The sequence below is a fragment of the Gracilinanus agilis genome, chromosome 2 (assembly GCF_016433145.1).
Source record: "Gracilinanus agilis isolate LMUSP501 chromosome 2, AgileGrace, whole genome shotgun sequence".
Lineage (NCBI taxonomy): Eukaryota > Metazoa > Chordata > Mammalia > Didelphimorphia > Didelphidae > Gracilinanus > Gracilinanus agilis.
Window position 1 is genome coordinate 560,663,152 of NC_058131.1, and position 19,164 is coordinate 560,682,315.

Sequence of the window (19,164 nt, forward strand, 5' to 3'; positions counted from 1 at the left end):
ATTGGCAGAGGGAAGGTGGGAAAGCCATCCCACTGCTGGGAAGAGCTACGGGAATTCGGTGTGAGGGGGAGGAGGGTTTAGTGGTCGAGAGAACTAGTGTTTAGGGCCAGGACCGGGTGGAGTGTGAAAAGGTGGGAGGGATATAGAGGGAGAAGATGAGTGTAAGCTGGGGAGTCGGGGAGAGAAAGGCTGGTGGCAACGATCCGGAGACCCTTTGTAGAAGGGTAGGGGACGCTCCAACTTCCCAGTCAGGATGAAAACGTCTACACGTGTCTAGACTGCCGGCCCCCAGTGCTGCTCTGGGGTAGGGGCCGCCAGTCCCAAGCCGGCTCACTCCGCCCCGCCCCACCGGCACCTCCTCCTTCGGAGGGGGGCGGGGCCTCTCCTTGCCCTGCCCCCATTACCCCTACGGAGCTGGGCTCTTGCTCTGGATCCCGGCTGGCTGGTGGCTGGAGCAGGATCAGGAGCAGGAACAAGAGCCGGAGCAGAGCAGGGGTAGGGGCAGGAGCAGGAGCCGGAGTCCAGCCGAGCAGAAGCCTGAGGCAGTCAGGGGTCGGAGCCCGGGCGGTGAGTGAAGTTGCTGCTGGGACTACAGCTGACTGGACTGGGCTTGCGCTTTGGGTTCGAGGGAGAACTCGTGGCTGGGAGTAGAGCGGCTGGGCTCTTTGGGGGGGGGGGAAGGGTTTCACTCCCCCGCCAGGTGAGCTTCCCCCTATCTCCTACCCTCAGCCTGGCGCTCCTGGAACCCGGAGTCTAGAGGGGCAGAGTAAGGTTGGCGCGGGTTCCTGGGACCGCGCCCTTACCTCCCTTTCTGACTTGGGCTCCTGTATGGGGCTGAGGGTCCCACTTCAGCTTCCTGGGCGGGACGTGACCGGACCCGGTTGGACTCAGGGCTAGAGGGTGACCCGTCTCAGACTCATTCTCCGTAAGGACGCAACTGCTGGTGAGCGAGCCCTCCTTCCTTCCTGAGGAGGGTGGGGAAGGGTCTCCAGGTCCCTGGAAGTACACGCATGCGGTTGGGACCTCATTTCCTAGTTTCCAAGCCTCCTGACAGGGAAGAAGATGTCCTCAGTCCCTTTCCCCCAACCTGGATTCTACCCATCCGTGATTGCTCTGGGTCAGGAGGTGTATTGAGGGAAGGAACTTCAGTCCTGGTGGTGCCCTTTCCCCTCTGGCCTGTCTGGTCCTGATTCGTGAGTTAGTGTTCTGTCCAAGCCAGTTTTTAAAACGAAAGGATTTTAAATCCCTTTCTTCCCTACTGTCTGCTGGGAAGGCTCCTACCCCATTTTTGCCCTATCCCTGACTTTCCTAGGAAATTTTCCAGATTACATCGTGCACTGTAACTATAGTGTTAGAGTTGGACTGAAAAAAAAATTTAAGCAATCACATAAAAACTTTTACAATCAAATGAGTGCTGTCCTTCAAAGCAGTCCCCTTTGGATGTATATGGCTTATTCCATCCACTCTGCCATTGTTTAAAACATTTTTGGAGCTCCTCTTTTGAAATTGTCTTCGGAAACAGTTTCTGAGCCACACAAGAAAATCAGTCACATTACTTTATTAGCCACACCTCATAAACTGTGGTTTTGGTTAATGTCATGACTTACCCATAAAAATTGTCTCCTTGCAGAAAAGGCCTCTTGGTTAGTGGGACAAGGTTGAAAACTGTTGATGGCATCCTTCCCTTAGGTACCTTTTTTCCCTACCTCTGTGTAGTAAATATCCCTGTACTTTTCTATAGGGACAGGTGGGAGAGGTTGAATTAGAACGATTTGCCCTCAACAGAAACAACGTTATAATATATATGATTATCCCATTTCTTAGAAAATCAGGGTAACATGAAGTTAACATTCAGTTAAAAGGTTTTCAAATTAAAGGGAAAGGAGTAAGACCATTTTAGAGATCCTTCAGATCTTTGGGACTCCCTCCATGGATTCTAGGGTCTTACACTTATCCTCCAAAGTGAGGACTAATGAGATCCTTAAGGTTTTGGAGAATAATCTTGTGTCACTGACCTGCATGAATGTGCTTAACTTATTCTGGGTGGGCTAATGGTCTCTTTTGTACTGAATATAATACATTTTTCTTTTTTTAAATAAAGGATACCACTGGTTTATGCTTGTTTTTGAAATAATACCTTACAAAGATCATGAATGTTTGCTAGAGGCCAAGGATAAAATTTGATGGCTCTAGCCTATATAACTGACTTATAGAGATATAAAAAGCTTATGGAAAAATTACATTTTTAAAAGCCAATTTAACAAAAGTAGTGTCTTTACAAACATCATTTTTGGTATTTTTGCTTCTAGCATCAGCTTATTTGGGTCTAGATTAATTTTCTGTTTTCCTGTGCAGTTGTTTACTGTTAGACTGCTAGCCATAGACTGATTTCTACCTAGAACTGGGGGGAAGATGTTTTTTAAACCAATACATAGAACTGTATTATTTGCATTTTTGTTAGCAATTGGATGACATACTTTATTCAAGAGAATGCCCTCTAGAAACAAATGCCCATGCTTCCTTCTAGTTAGCTTGCCAAATTTATAATAGTGGCAGAATGAAATTAATTTTCTTTTAATTTTATGTAAGTTGTGGTATTCTTGGTTTCTTTTCCCCCTCCCTCTCATTGCTTTCCTTCACTACCCCCTTACCACCCCCTCCACCCACATAGTCTGCCTTATTTCTAGAAATGGGTCTTTGTGGGAGTTCATTTAATTGTCTTGGTTATATGGAAATTATAGTAGCATAATATGACCTTAGATCAAAATACTTAACCTTTAGAGAATAAGACAACCTGGAAAGTGTGGGTACTCCTCCCCCCACAACAGAATCAAATTGTGTTAGACTTTTGGTTAAAAACCCAAAATATACTTATCCATTTTAAATTTAAGAAAGGTTCTTATATATATATATATGCTCTATACCTAGGAATTAGAGGATGTTAGAGTTTGAAGATTTCTGAGAGATGCCTTAGTTTGTAAAATGAGGATGATAATATTTCATCATTCACTTTGCAGTATTTAAAGGGCTATATGTGTATATACAAGTAGTTCAGGAGTTCTTAACTTTTTTTATAATTAGTATTTATGGAATACTTTAAGGTTTTTTGCAAAGCTATTTACAAATATAATTTTATTTGATCCTCACAGTTCTGGGAATTAGGTGCTATTATTATCCCTATTTTGCAAATGAGGAAATTGAGGCAGACATAGGTAAAGTGACTCAGGCACTCGGTATCTGAAGTTAGATATGAAATAAAATCTTCTTGATCCAGTGTCCCAGTTATTTCACCCTCTAGCTGCTTTTATTTAGTGTCTCAAACCCTTTGGGAGTTTTGGGAAACTGTGGATCTCTTTTCAGGATAATATTTTTATTTTATTTTTTATTTTTTTAAACCTTTACTTTCTTAGAACACTTGAAAGACAGAAGGGGAAGGAATAGGCAAATGGGGTTTAAGTGACTTGTTCAGGATCACACAGCTAGGAAATATCTGAGGCCAGATTTGAACCTAGGTTCTCAGAAGTCCAGGTCTAGCATTGTGCCACTGAGCTGCCCCTGAGAATAATGTTTCTAAATGAAGAAAATAAAATATGGAGCATTACAAAAAAAATATATTAAAATAATTAACAAATTTAGGTGGCATAGGGCAGGTAGGTGGTGCAGAGGGCAGACTTTGGGTCTGGAGTCAGGAAGGCCTGGGTTTAAGTCCAGCCTCAGATACTTATTAGTTATATGACTCTAGGTAAGCCACTTACCCTGTTTGCCTCAGTTTCTTCATCTGTAAAATGAACTAAAGAAGGAAATGGCAAACCACTCCAGTATTTTTGCTAAGAAGCCTCAAATGGGGTCATGAAGAGTCTGATATGACTGAAATAATTTAATAGTAACAACAAAAAAAACAAATTCAAAATTTCCCCAAAGTACAGGTTAAAAACAACCGATCCTGTTCAATTTTGTAGATGTGGAACTTGAGGTGCAAAGAAGGAAAGTGATTTTCTTAAGGTCACAGAGGAAGGAAATGACTTGCCCAGTATCACAAAAATAGTAGCAACAGATTTGAACTTCTTCGACTCCAAATCCAGCATTCTCTTTACCATATCATCTTATCTCTTCGTGTATGAGCATTACAACCTAAAGATAACAATTATACTGTGAACTTCCCAAAACATTTTGGCAAAAGGGCATTTGAAAATAATATGTAAGTTTGATTTCCACTAAAGTCCTATTCTGATACATCATTGTGGTATGGAAATGATCCTTCATTCTTGAAGGCTATGCCAACAGAGGAAGATCTCTGGTAAGTTATACCAACCTGGAAAGACTTCAAGTATAAGCAAATGATGGATAGCATGTCTCTTGTCCTAGATCTAGCCTAGCTAAGGTCATATGCATCACCAGGATGGAGAAGGGTGATGTATTTTTTGGCCACAGCAGCTTTTAGAAACTATTTGTTTGGTCTATTGAGATTACTCCTGGTGGATGCAAATACCCCCACAGATGAAGGTAGAGTTCCCTGAAAGATTGAAATTAAGTTCTGAATCTGTGATAACCTGACAGAACTGTATAAACATTGATTTTATAGCACTAATGTGATTAGAATGAAGAGGTGAATGGGAAGGAAATAAGCTAGATTTAGAACTGGAAGGGACCTCAGATACCACCTTAGTTTAGTCTCCTTATTTTCTTGATGAGGAAACAAAAAGAAGGGTTGTGACTTATCTAGGATTATACAGATATTATGTAGCAAAGTTTGAATGCAGGCTGGAAATCCTGAATTTTTTTTGTTTCCACCAGTAGACAGTTGACAAGAATTTAGTAAGAGTTTGCTACCTGGGGGCAGCTAGATGATTTAGTGGTTAGAGATCCAGGCCTAGAGGTGGGAAGTCCTGGGTTCAAATGTGGCCTCAAATACTTCCCATCTGTGTGAACCCTGGGCAAGCCTCTTACCTCCAACTCTAGCCCTTGTCGAACTTCTGCCTTGGAATTAATATGCAGTATTAATTCTAAGAAGGTAAGGATTTAGGGGGGAAAAGAATCTGCTACGTGCTTAACATTGTACTAAACACTGAGAATACAAATTAAAAAAAACATGGTCCCTGCCAGGTTCCTTCTCTTGAGGAGGCTATCCTGTTAGATGATGTAGACTTTTTAGAAAGTGACTCTTAGTTCTTGAAGGAATAGATCTACCTTCCCATGGAAGAACAGAGTTAGATTTTTTATTTTTGAGTTTTACTTTTCCTCTCATTTTCCTTGTCTGGTCCTAATGCTAATGATCTGTAGAATAGCCCAAAAGTTGACAGCAGCTTAAGGATCGTAACATGAACTGATGTTTATGTAGATTTTAAAAAGAACTTACATAAATCATTTCATTTGATTCTCATTGGAGACCCAGGAAACTGGTAATAGAAAGATTATTCTCCCCATTTTACAGGTAAGGTAAGGTGAGAAAAAGAAAGGAAAAGAGTCACTAGCAAATTGGATTTGCAGAGAATTTATTTGAAGCATTCTGTAAAGTTCTATTGGCATCTGACAATGATGTTATCCAGACAACTGTTTATCTAATAAAACTCCTGGAAAGGAATAGTAGAAAATGAGAGGCTTGTTGCCAATAGTAGCATCAGAGCCCAAAGTGTGAATGGAAAAGTTAATAAATCTACAGAGTTTGATTTAACTAGTACTACAGCTTTTCATTCTCCCCCTCCCCCACCCCCAACTCCCCCTCCACTCCAACCTACTCCACCCTACCCCACCCCACCCCACCAGCCTCCCACTTCACTCTGAAGTTTGAAATTCCTTTTGAGACAAAGCTTTGTTTTCAGCCTTGAGGTAGGAATATAATATAAATATCCCAGGAGAGGTAACTCATTGTCTTAAGTTCCTCAGAGTTGTAATTGACTGATGCCATATCTACCCTCCATCCCCCAAACAGATTTTGATAGTGTGAATGGGAGAGACAATGGGTGCTGGTAGGAGGAGAAAGGGCAAAGAAAGGAGCAGTTAGGCCACTGAGGACAAACTATTGCTCCAATTCACCAAAAAAAAATTTTTTTTTTTTATTAAGCATCTATTCTGTGTAAGACAGTGTACAAAAGTAATAATAATCCGAGTTGATCAAAACAACCTACGAGGTGCTGGACACTATGGATACAAAGACAAAAAGGAAATAGACCCTGTCCTCTAGGAGCTTACAAGTATAGCTCATAAATATAGGGTATTCCTAAAAGGTTTACTTTATTTTTAAGCTTTGATAATTTTAAGTTTAACTAGCTTTAAACTGCACTAAGACTTTTGGGTATATGTTACACCCCACCCACAGACATCTATATGCATACATATATGATATATACACACACATACACAAACACATACACATCTGTCTACAGACACTGGCTATGTGATCTCGAGCAAGTCACTTAACCCTGTTTGCCTCAGTTTCCTCACTCATCTGTAAAAAGAGTTGGGGAAGGAAATGGCAAACTACTCCAGTCTCTTCAACAAGAAAATCCCAGAGGGGTCATGAAGAGTCAAACATGACTGAAAATGATTGAACAACAACAAGAAATATAAAATATACATGCAAAATCATTTTAGGGGGAAGGCAGTTGTAGCTGAAGAGGATCAGAAAAGTCTTCATGTAGCAGGTGTGTTTGAACCTAACTTTGAAGGAAACAGAGTATATAATACTTTCTTAGTTTGCTAAGATTCACTTGTAAATGACTTGACTAATGAATATTGAAAAAGCCTATCTTTAGTGCATTGAAATTTAGAAGATTGTTTCATACTGGCTCTACATTACAAGGGAGCTAGGTGTGGAGTACAGAATGTCACATGAAGGAAGAATCCAACAGACTTTTTGGAGTATAAGATTGAGTCTGTGTATTTTACTAGTCCTGGATGGTTATGTATCACATTACCCGATATTCCCTGCTTAAGAATGAAAATAAGTTTTCTCTGTCAGTCAACTAATATTATTTGAAATGGGGAAATGTAGAGGTGAGGTGCCATATTGAAACTGATGAAACACCAGTGTGTTCAGTGGTGAAGGGTTATATATTAGAGCACATTCTTGAGAAAAGTTTTTTTGTGTGTATAGTTGGTGGTGGTTTCCCTTCCCCCTTGTTGGATAGAAAGAAAATAAAGATTCTTGAACTTTTTTTGTATCATGATCTCCTTTGGTAATTGGGTAAAAACCTGTGGGTCCTTTCTCAGAATACTGTTTTTAAGAGCATAAAGTAATAGACAGCATTACAAAGAAAACCCAATTATATTGAAATAGTTATAAAAGTATATTGGAAAATGAGTTCATGGGTCAAGAACTCTACTAATAGATGAACCACTAAGAAAACTGAATATAATACTGTTCAGGGTCTGGGGCTGGGTAAAATGTCCTCACCAAATTCCTTCCAGACATATGGAGCTGTGATTATCTATAACTATTCCATGAAGGAAGTTCTCCAATTTATGTTTGTTATTCTGGTCACAGGCAACATGGGGTTCCTATTTATGTGGTATTTATGGTAAATATCTTTCCTATATGGTAATTACTTCAATGGCAGCTAGGTGCTTCAGTGGATAAAGCTAGGAGTCAGGAAGACCTGAGTTCAGTTCTTTCTCCGAAACTTACTGGGCATGTCACTTAATCTTTGTAGCCCTTAATCCACTAGAGAGGGAAATGGCAAACCACTCTAGTATCTGTGCCAAGAAAACCTCATGGACAGTATTGGCATGCCATGGTCCATGGGGTCACAAAGAACTGAACATGACTGAACCACAGTTACCTCAAACTTTTAAGAATGGCAGCTAATAAAGTTAGAATCCTGTGTTTATTTTAGCTGTGTGAATTAATGGAAGATAAATTTTGGAACTTCAAACTGGGTTGTAGGCAAGCATTTGCTACTTCAATAGAACATAAATTTAATATTTGACCCTAAGGAACTTTGATTTAGGAGAAGATTTTCAGGGACTTAGGGACCTGGTAGTCATGGAGTTACTAGTGTTTGGGATTAGAGCACAGTACATTTGCTATGAACTTGTACCATGTCTGCCAACACAGCTGGCAACTTTCCTGTTTACAGGGAGGAGTTTATTCTTTGTGGGCCAATAAGGGATTTCTGCTTGTCTTGTGAAGAATGAATAATGTAGTTAGTTTTCAACTAAAACTCCAAAGTGGAGTTTCTTAATCTAAATTCTATGAACTTTTAAAAACATTTTGATAACTCTTTTAAAATAATTGGTTTCCTGTGTCATTCCATGTATTTCGTTTTATGCATTTACTAAAAACATTTCAAAGAGTCCAAATGCTTAACTAGATTGCTTAAGATGATCCATGACACAAAAAAAGGTTAAGTCCTTGTTCTATTTTTAAGTTTTTAATTAATTAATTCTTTAAAATTTAAATTTTTTTTATCAATATGTTCTTTTTTTAACTTACATACATTTACAGATTAGTCCCACTTTGTGGGAAGTCTCTTAAAACAGGAAAAGTTAAATAAAACTAACAATATAGTGATTTCATATAAAAGTACGGCATTTCACATCTGTAGCACTACCCCCTGACCTTTCTATTAAGAATAAAAACACAGAGCTAACAAAAAACCTGTTTTTTTCCTATCCCTCAACTGAGGAAAAAGAAAAAAAATTTCTTGTAGGAACTGTACATAGTCAAGCAAAATAAAAGTCTCAGTGGTTGTATATAGATAGATAGATAGCTACACATATGGCTCTTTCTCTTTCCCTCTGCTGCACACATTCTGTTCCACCTCTCTGTCATGAATAGCATGTTTCATGATGAGTTCTAAAAGCCTGGATGGTCATTATGTTGACAATAATTCTTACATCTTTCAAAATCACTTCTTTACACAATGTTATTGTATAAACTTTTCCTGGTTCTGCTTATTTCATTATTCATCAGTTTATAAAAGTCTTTCCATTTTTTTTAACCTTACCTTCTGCCTTGGAGCCAAGGCAGAAGAGTGGTAAGGGTAGGCAATGGGGGTCAAGTGACTTGCCCAGGGTCACACAGCTGGGAAGTGTCTGAGGCCAGATTTGAACCTAGGACCTCTTGTCTCTAGGCTTGGCTCTCAATCCACTGAGCTACCCAGCTGCCCCCTCTTTCCATTCTTTTTGAAATCATCTATTTCCTAGAGTACTGTAGTATTCCATCATATTCATATTCTACAATTTGTTCAGCCATACCTTAGTTATTGGACCTCTTCTTAGTTTACTGTCAGTTTCACCAGACTGCCATGAAAAGGGTTCGTGAAACAAAAAAGGTAAAGAACCTTTGTTCTAAAGGAACTTTATTTGACTCCATATTTTCCCCCTCCCTTTTTGGCCTATCAGGCCAAAAAAAAAAAAAAAGCCATCCAGTATTGGTCTAGAAAGATATTCCAGAATACTTTTTTATTTCCTGTTAGTGTGACTAGGACTTTTTGGTTTTATTTCTATGTTTCTCTTGGTACCCTTGTTCATTTATATTGTTTCTTGTGGATCAGGTACTCAGTTGCCCATTGTAAATTTATTAGCTAATAGAAGAAAAAAGCTTTCTTGCATTTCAAAATTATAAGGAAATGTTAGTAGATACCATCAACTATAAAGAAAGGCTGCATGGGCCAGTGGATAGTGACCTTGAAGTTAGGAAGAGTCCTAGATTCAAATGTGACCTCTGACACATACTAGCTTATGTGACTCTTGGTAAGTCACTTATCCTCTCATGCCCCAGGCATAAGTTACAGATTTTTCTGGTCTGACTTGGTGGAGGGAATTTCCAGCTTTTGTGAAATCACAACTCTCACTGCCTGCACAATTAATTGGTTAATTGTCCCCATCTTTTGTACATACTTTCCTCCTTTGACTTGCTAGACTTCCTACTTGCCTTTTTACATCTCTGACTACTACTTCTATGTCTTCTTTTCTTGCCTTACTTCACCTTCTTTATTTCCCCATAATATTTCCCAAGATTTTGTTCTTGCTCTCTTTTCTCTCCTTTCTCTACATTACCTTCCTTAGCAATCTCATTTCTCAATATATTTATGCAGATGATTTCCAAATTTTTGTCTACAAAGTTTCTGCCCTATATTTCATATTTTCTTTGGAATATTTTCATCTAGATGGCCACTTGAAACTTAACATGTCCAAATTGAATTGTCTTTCCCCAAGAATCTGTGCTCCTTCTGACTTTCTGATTTGTCAGTGGCACTACTATCCATCATGTTTAAAATCAATTGAATGCAAGTTCCTTTGTGATACGGTCTTTGTCATTTAAAAAAATCTTTATAGCCTTCCGGATGTGTCTCATAAAATAGGTGCTTAATAAATATTGAATTGAAGTTTTGTTTTTCTGTTTTCCTAATCTACCCTCCTGGCCTCTCCCCCTGTGGGAAGATGGAAGGGACTCCAATTCAACTCCCTCTTTTTTACAGATGAAGAAACTTGAGGCCAGGGACTTCACTAATTTGCCCAAGGTCATAAGACCAGCAAACAAGTAGCACAATCTGGATTTGTTTCATTCTTCTTCCTTGGACATATATTTATTGGGTACTTCATAAGTGTTAGGGGGAGATGCAGATTTACATGTTACCCTTCTCCCAAATCCTTTATGATGTTCTGTTGTTGAACCTCCACAGTTTCTCTAACATGCCTTCCCCTCCCCTCCCTTGTCACTTATCCTCCAAAGCATTTATAAAACTGTCATTTAACCTTGAGTTTTTCTAACCTTTCTTCCTTTCCCATCCCTTTTCTTCTCCTCTCTTCCATTCCTGCTGCTGCCATCTTTATCCAAACCCAAATTGCCACCTAGTACACCACTGTATTTGCCCCTTGCTCTCTCCCTTTGACCTCCACTTTTTCTCTCCTAAATTTGACCTTCATAATGCAGTTGGGTGAATTTTCCTTATTTATAGATTTGATTGTCTCTTTCTTAAAGTCTCAAAAATTTTCATTAGCTCCCTGTTGTCTGTAAAATAAAGCTTAGACTTCTTTTTCTAGTATTGGAGGCTCCCCTACAAACTGGCAAAGCCCTATCTTACCTCAAACCACCACTTCCCTCCACATACACTAAGGCCTTTTTGTTGTTCAGTTGTGTCCTATTCTTCATGATCTCATTTGAGATTTTCTTGGCAAAGATACTGGAGTGGTTTGTCATTTCCTTTTCCAGCTCATTTTACAGAAAGGGAAACTGAGTTAAAGAGTTACATGACTTGCCCAAGGTCACATGGCTAGTAGATATCTGAGGCTGGAACCCTTACCACAGGCCTGGCACTGTGCCACCTAGCTGCCCTATAGTCTAGTTGAACTAGACTGTTCACTATCCCCTGTACATATTCCATATTGCCCTGCTTTTGTTATTTTGCTCATATTGTTCCTTGTGCCTGGAATACTCAAACCCCTTCCTTCTGTCCATCTCAGCCTGTTGAAATCTTACTCATCTTTTAATGCCTAGCTCAGGTGTTATGTCCTCCTTGAAGCATCTGATCTCGTGGTCAATAATGACTTTTACCTCCAGATCATCTGTAATGTTTTGTTTATACTTCTCTTGGCCATTTATTTTATATTTTAGTTGTGTCTTTATCTTTTATCTAGGTCTCATTTCCCCACTAAACTGAATTCTGTGAGGGCAGGGACTATATCTTTTTTCACTTGTTGGTTCTAGTCTTGTGCTACTGGTACGTTCTGCTTTGTTCAAGTTGAAGCATATGTATTCCTATATGGGACATTCAGGCAAACTTTACAGGCTCAAGGAGCAATTAACTTGCCTTTACAAATAATGACAAGTCAGGTTAATATAATGCTTTGTGGTTTCCCCAGCACTTTTCTCGCAGTGGTCTTATGGTGAAGCTAGTACAGGTATTATTATCCTTACTTTATAGATGAGGAAACTGAGGCTCACAGAGCATTAAATAGGTCAGAGGCCCAGGATTGTTACACAGTTTGGCTGTGTTAGAGCCAAGACTCCTAAGCTAAGGTGTTGGACTCCAAGATTAGCCTTCTTCTTTCTTTCTTTCCTTCCTTCCTTCCTTCCTTCCTTCCTTCCTTCCTTCCTTCCTCTCCCCCCTCCCTCCCTTACCTTCCATCTTGGAGTCAATACTGTGTATTGGCTCCAAGGCAGAAAAGGGGTAAGGGTAGGCAGTGGGGGTCAAGTAACTTGCCCAGGGTCAACCAGCTCAGAAGTGCCTGATGCCAGATTTGAACCTAGGACCTCCTGTCTCTAGGCCTGGCTCTCAATCCACTGAGCTACCCAGCTGCCCCCATAGTGTTTCTTTCTAACTCATCATTTTTCCTCTTTTGTCCCTTGGCCAAACTTGCTTAGGTGGAGGTGCTGCCAACTAGTGCCTGCTGAACTTGAGACTGACAACACAATCTGAGTTTAACCAGATTTAGGGTTGGGGAAGGGAAGAAGCAGCCATGTAAGGGTATATCTAGGAGCTTTTTCTTCCTCCCAACCATTAGTAAGCTTTTAAAAGCTGTTGAGCAGAACAATGAAGTAATCATATCTATATACATGGAATATTCATTTGATAGGAGCAGCCAGGCTAGAATTGAGGAGGAATAAATTGATGGTTCGGAGACTGGTTTAGGGAAGCAGTGTGATAATAGTGGATAGAATGCTATACATTTGAAGTCAGAAAGATCTCAAGTTTGCATCTTATAGTCACTTACTATCTCTGTGATCTTGGGCAAATCACATATTTAGTTATGCCTTGTTACTTTGTCTGTAAATGTGAAAGATTAGACTTGAAATACTTATGAAATAAGCAGTAGGGGGCAGCTGGGTGTCTCAGTGGATTGAGAGTCAGATCCAGAGCCGGGGAGGTCCTGGATCCAAACCTGGCTTCAAACACTTCCCAGTTGTGTGATCCTGGGCAAGTCACTTAACCCCCATTGCCTAGCCCTTACCACTCTTCTGCCTTGGAACCAATATACTGTATTGATTCCAAGATGGAAGTTAAGGGTTTAAAAAGAAAGTAAAGAAATAAGCAGTAATTTCTCTCTCTCTCTCTCTCTTTTTTTAATGATCCTTCAGTTTGTCCTAGAAAGTAGGACACCTTCTACTTTATGGTATTTTCTAGGATCTTCTTTCATAATAGAATAATTGTCATGCATCTTGGACCTTTGAACCTCCCATAGCATTTTGTTCTATACCTCCTCTGGAATACTTTCATTCAAATGTATTCCATTTCAAAGGCATTTATTAAGCACCTGCCTGAAATGCAAAGTAGGACTGGGGAAAGTAGGGTGAGTTAAAGAAAGGACCTAGGTTCAAATCCTAGCTCTTGCATTTATTATTTTCATGACTGTGAACAAGTCACTTCCTCATTTTTCTTATCTGTACATTAAGGGAAGTGGACTAGATTATTTCTGAGGCCTCATCCGGCTCTGTGGATGATCCTATGAATATTGTTTATTATAGTTGCCTGTGTTCATTAAATTATTACCTGTGTTCATTAAATCTTACCCTGAGTAGATTTATAAGTATTCTCCTTGAGGACAGGGATTGATTATCATCTAAAACTTGAATGCTCCCCAGTGCATAATATTCAATAGGCACTTAAAAAGTGTTTAGTGAATGGATATATATGAATGACCCAACATGAGTTTGAATCCAAGATCTGCTACTTGCTTGGGATCTCTTGATCTTGGGCAAGTCTCTGGTTTTTAAGCTTCCTTATCTGTAAAATGACTAATTAACCCCCAAAACATTAAAGGAAGAATCTCTGGCCCTCAAATCTGTGTCCCACAAAGTATTAAAAGAAGAATCAAATGAAAATGTTTTAAAAAGAGAGAAACTGTTATACTCTTACCAAGATGTCTATGATTCCATCTTAATGTGGATTTCGAATCAGTTTCCTCAGAAGGAGATCTGTTGGCAGCCCAGTTAGTTGTTCCTGAGGGAAAAGGGGTAGAGAAAAACCATCAACAGTGTAGGAATGGGGGAATGTGTTACACTTAAACAAATATGGTCAATTCCTGGATAAATGCATGTTAGTCATCTTTTATTTATTTTCCTCTTCTGGTGGCTAGGGAAAGATCAGTAGTCTCCTGTTTTGAGTCTGTGCATAATGTATTTATTGTTCAGAGTTATCTGCATACACAAACTTGCAAATGGATTCATAACTGAAGGAGTCTCCTTATTCTTTCTGGATGTTATAATGTGCCATTGTTATCAGAGGAGCAACCAGAAGGCTTTTTTTTTTTTTTTTTTTTTAAGTTTTGGATTCACGTGCAGAGTTCAGGTGCACAGCACTTTTTTTTCTTGGGGATGAACTGATCCACAGGATAAGTTTTAACATTAGACTGCTTGCCTTGTATCAAATTGAGCTGTTTAGTATTACTAATTTCCTTATTCACACTTCATTCTCTTTAGGGGCAGACTGCTTGTTGGTTGAGTGGGTTGGATACAGATTTTAGTTGTATAGAAATTTTTTAATTTTAAAAACTCAGATTTTTAGACCTTCTGTCTAAATATCAATTCTAAGACAGAAGAGTGGCAAGGATGAGGCAATAGTGGTTATAAGTGACTTTCAGGGTGTCACATTCCTGGGAAGTGTTTGAGACAAGATTTGAAAGGAGATCCTCCCAGGCTTGGACTCTATGCAAGGAATTGAATGTGGGAAAGTCCGGTCTAAAAAGTTAAAAGTAGGGTTATAGGGCAGGATAGTACCTAATTTATCTGGTGTCCTTCAGAATTGTACTGTTCCAGGTTAAGAGAATTTTCCAGATAATGGGAATCTTACATTTTAAAGTGCCAATTAAAAAAATTAAACAGTTTTTGAAGAAACTTTCAAAAATGAATAACCCAGATCTCTGCTTACTTAGAGTAGGTTCTTCCTTGTTGTCATGTTAGATAAAGTACAAATTCCTTAGGCTAGCATTGATAAGAAGGCTCCCCCCAGTCTAGCAGCATCCTACTTCTTCAGCTTTATTCAGCTTACTTCTCACACTCTGCTTTGTTCATCTTGGCTCTCTTCCTTCTTTGTGACCCTAAACAAGGGCATCTCACTTCTCTCTCTGGGCCTCAGTTTTATCATTGGTAATTAAAGGCCGTGTAAGATGTTTCCCAGCTCCAACATTCTGTCATCTATTGACATAACTCTCCTAGTTGTACCTTTGGGTCACATACACTTTCTCTTATTCTCCATGGAACTCTTTTTTCTTCAAAGCCCAGTTTAGAGGTTACTTCCTCCATGAAGACTTGACCAAAACTGAAAGTCATCTTTTCTTTGTTCATTTTCCTATAACATTTTATTTGCATTTTCTTACTTTTATTTTTTCATTCTTCCTTATGTTTTCCTTCTCTTTGATATACCATGAATACTCTGAGTATCCAAGCCTATAATTGTCAGTAGCCTGGTGGATAGAATACTGAATGTACATTTAGGAAGACTTGAGTTCAAATCTAACCTCATCCTTAATAAGTTAGGTAACTCTGGGCACTTACACCTAACTCAGATTTAATGGGAGTAATGATAGCATCTACCTTCCAGAGTTGTGAATTAATTTTTTTTGTAAAGCTTTTTACAAGCCTTAAAGTACTATATAAAATTATTACTATTTTGTTTTAAATTCTTCTACTTTTCCTGCTCCCCCCTTAGCGTGTAAGGTTCTTGAGGACAGGGCCCATATTGTTTTGTTTCTGGATTCCCAGAGTGTAGAACAATGCATTGCACAGAGCGAGAACTTAATTTATTAACTCTTAAACTTTAATAAATAATAGTACTTGGATTACCTACCTCAAAAGTCTGTTCTGGATGAAATTATAGGATTATGGATTTGGAACTAAGAAAGATGTCCAATTACTTGTCATTTTTTATAGATGAGGAAATCGAGGTTTAAGGGATTTAAGTGACTTATTCAAGGTCACATAGGTGGTGTCAGACCTGGGATTTTAACCCAGGCCCTCTGATTATAGAGCCAATGTTTTTCCTTAGCTGCTGCTTCTGGGATGTGATAAATGTAGTTAAAGTAACCATAAAGTACTCTATAAAGCCAATTATTATGACTAGATTCAGTTATTGCTCTGAACTCTGCTTGTGATGCCCTCAGGAGTTTTGAGGTATGTGTGGGTTTTTGGCCTCACCATTAAATTACTCTAAATGACTGTTTTAGTGAATAGATAAGATCTGTTTATAATTTTAAGGTCATTTACATACAAATAAGTAAGGTGTAAAAATCATTAGAACTTGTTAACCTCTTTTGGACTTGATCTTACCCCATTTCATTGTTGTTTATACTATTAGACTAAGAAAAATGGTTGCTTAGCAAAAGCTTTTCTTTGCTGATAGTAAAAACTTGTTTCCTCCCTGGACTAATGATCACAAATTCCAAGATCCTGACCTCTTATTGAGTGAGGTTTCGTTGTGGTTTGGTTTTGTGGATTTGGCACTTTCTACTTTTACCACTCTGCCCAATAAAAGATGCTAAAATGCTAATTCACCAAAATAAAATTGAATGGAGCCTTCAACCAGAATTTATCTGCCTTTCCCTTTTAAAGAAAGAGACAAATGAGAAAGCAAATTCACATCAGCAATTCATTAATTATTTTAAAAAATGCATTCACTTTCTGGAATGGTCCTGCCATAACTGGTATTCACAATGATGATTTTAGTACATTGTAAAATAGCTAATTGTTAAGGAAAGAGTAAGTTGATTAATTTGCCCTACATAGTCTTTTAAGAAATTGCTATAACATAGGTATAAGGCTAAGCCTGGAGTTGGGAGAATTCAGGGTTCACACTTCTTAGCTCTGTGACCCTGGGCAAATCATTTAATCCCAATTGCCTAGCCCTTAATACTCTTCTGTTAGAAAGTAAGAGTTTTTTTTAAAAAAGGGTGTTCTGAAAGTCTTAGTCCAGTTAAAAGGTAATCTTGATGCTGTATTTCAGAAATGTTTTCATTGAGGGTTGGATTTTATTGATCAGCAGGCACTTAATATTTTATTTGGAAAGTGTCTCCTAAGTACAAATAAATGCACTATTCCAGTTTATTTCTTCATTGTCCATTTTTGTCTCTTTCCTTGCCCTCCACTGCTTATTTTGGCCTCTGAAGCTTCTGTCATTCTTTCATTTCCTTCCTTCTGCTCTCTTTTCCCATGTTCTACTTGACCTTTATGGCTCATCTGAAGTTTTCGTTCCTATCAGAGGTTGTTGCTTCCAGTTGTCTGTATCATCACATTAATAACACCTTAAAGCTTATCTTTTGAAAACCTACACTTCATAACTCAACATGACATTTGTATAGAATGCTGCTCTAGGTATGGTATTAGTTCCTAGTTGTTTTTTATGCTATATTTCAAGTTTATAAACTCCTCAAAAGGCTGCATCTTATTGAATTCTTCATAAGCATAATGGGAAGAATGCCAGAAGAACTGAGTTCAAGTCTTGACTCAGACACTTACCATAAATGTAACCATGGGCAAATTATTTAAGTTAGTTAACAGACATTTATTAAGCACCTATACCAAGTGCCAGACACAGTGCCAAGTAAGTGCTGGGGATACAAAGAAAGTGAAAGACAGTACCTGCTCTTACAGAGCTTTCCCCAAAGGAGAATGATTTGAATGTTAAGTACCCTCAATGTAGAGGCAAAGACAATAGAACTTAAAAAAAATAGAGAAAATGGTGATTGATTTACTTGCATTTTGTCTCTCTCATGGGCAAAGTGCTCTGTAGCTTTTAAAGTGCTGGATAGGGTGGTCCAAAATTCTTAGAACACTAAGACTTTTGACATACACTGTATACATGTGAATTTATTTTTAATATTGTGTCAGGCATACCACAGAAGCCTAATTATTTGAGTGCCATGAAAGCACTTTGTAAATTTAAAAACAGTATCCAAGTAAACGTTTTTCTTATTTTTTTGAAAGCTGAATATTGAATTAATACAGTGAGTGGATAGAGTGTTGGACTTAGGAGTCAGGAAGACTGAAGTTCAAATTCTCTCTCATGCACCTAAAATACTAGCTGTGTGACCATCTGAAAGTTACTTACCTTTTTCTAAGCCCCAGTTTCTTCATATGTAAAGTGAGGGAGCCATATTGTAAAACACAAGTACATGGAAAGTGGTATGAGAATCATGGAATCTTAGAGGTGGAAGACATCTCAAAGGTCACCCAGCCCAATCCCTACTTAAAGCCTTACTCCTCTACTCAGCCTCTTTGGGCAGTGATCTGGCACTACTTGAGACTTCTAGTGATAGGAAACTCATTATAATACCAAGACAGCTCATCCCATATTGGGGCAGGGCTAATTAATGGCTTAGGTGTTTCCTTCTTCATTTGAAATGAAATCCATCTCCCTACAATTTCCACCTAGTACCCTAAGGTCAAAGAGAATAAATCAAATCATTCAAATATTTAAGAAAACAGTTTTCATTACTTTTCCTAACTGTCTCAAGAATTCTTTTCTTTAGTCTAAGTATTCTTAATTCCTTAAACTGAGGGTTCTTAACATGAGGTTTATGAATTTTTTTTTTAACCTTAACCTTCCATCTTAGAATTAATACCGTGTATTGATTCCAAGGCGGTCAGGGATAGGCAATGGGGGTTAAGTGACTTGCCAAAGGTCATACAGCTAGGAAGTATCTGAGGTCAGATTTGAACCCAGGACCTTCTGTCTCTAGGCCTTGCTCTCAATCCACTGAGCTGCCTAACTGTCCCCACCCAGTCCATGAACTTTTAAAATTAATATTTTGATAACTATTTTAATATAATTGGTGCCCTTTAGAATCCTTTGTATTTTATTTTATGTTTTTAAAAACATTCTAAGGAGTTGCTTAGCTTCTCAGACTTCCAAAGGGATCCATGACCTTAATTTTAACTAGACTTTTAAAGTCATGATTGGGAGTCTCCTAACCATCTTGGTTATTTAACACTCTGTTGACTATGACTGGATTATCAAGTGTCCCTTCTAAAATCTAGTGCCCAGAACTAGCCACAGTTCTGTTATTTCTAGGCTTTTGACCACTAGAGCTTCTGCTTTTGTCAGCCAGGCCCCTTTTGACCCCCCTGAAGTCAGCTCTTGTTTGTAAGCAGTGCGATTTATTTTTCTTCACGGATTTAAGGACTTTTTTTGATGAGTGTTCTTTCTCCACCTTCTCATTCAGTGTTTCTAATGACCCTTGAAATGAACATTGAAATTAACTTTGCATGCCAGGGTTATTGGGGCTGGT

General features: G+C 38.6%; 1 protein-coding gene across 1 annotated transcript in view; it reads left to right on the top strand.

Annotated features, from left to right (window-relative positions):
- The first annotated feature begins 442 nt into the window (after window positions 1-442).
- The window catches only part of CGNL1 (cingulin like 1), a 204,595-nt gene continuing 185,873 nt past the window's right edge, over window positions 443-19,164 (top strand). Inside the window, exon 1 of the mRNA XM_044665301.1 lies at window positions 443-567. The gene's annotated coding sequence lies outside the window, so the exon portion shown is untranslated. The remainder of the gene's footprint in view (window positions 568-19,164) is intronic.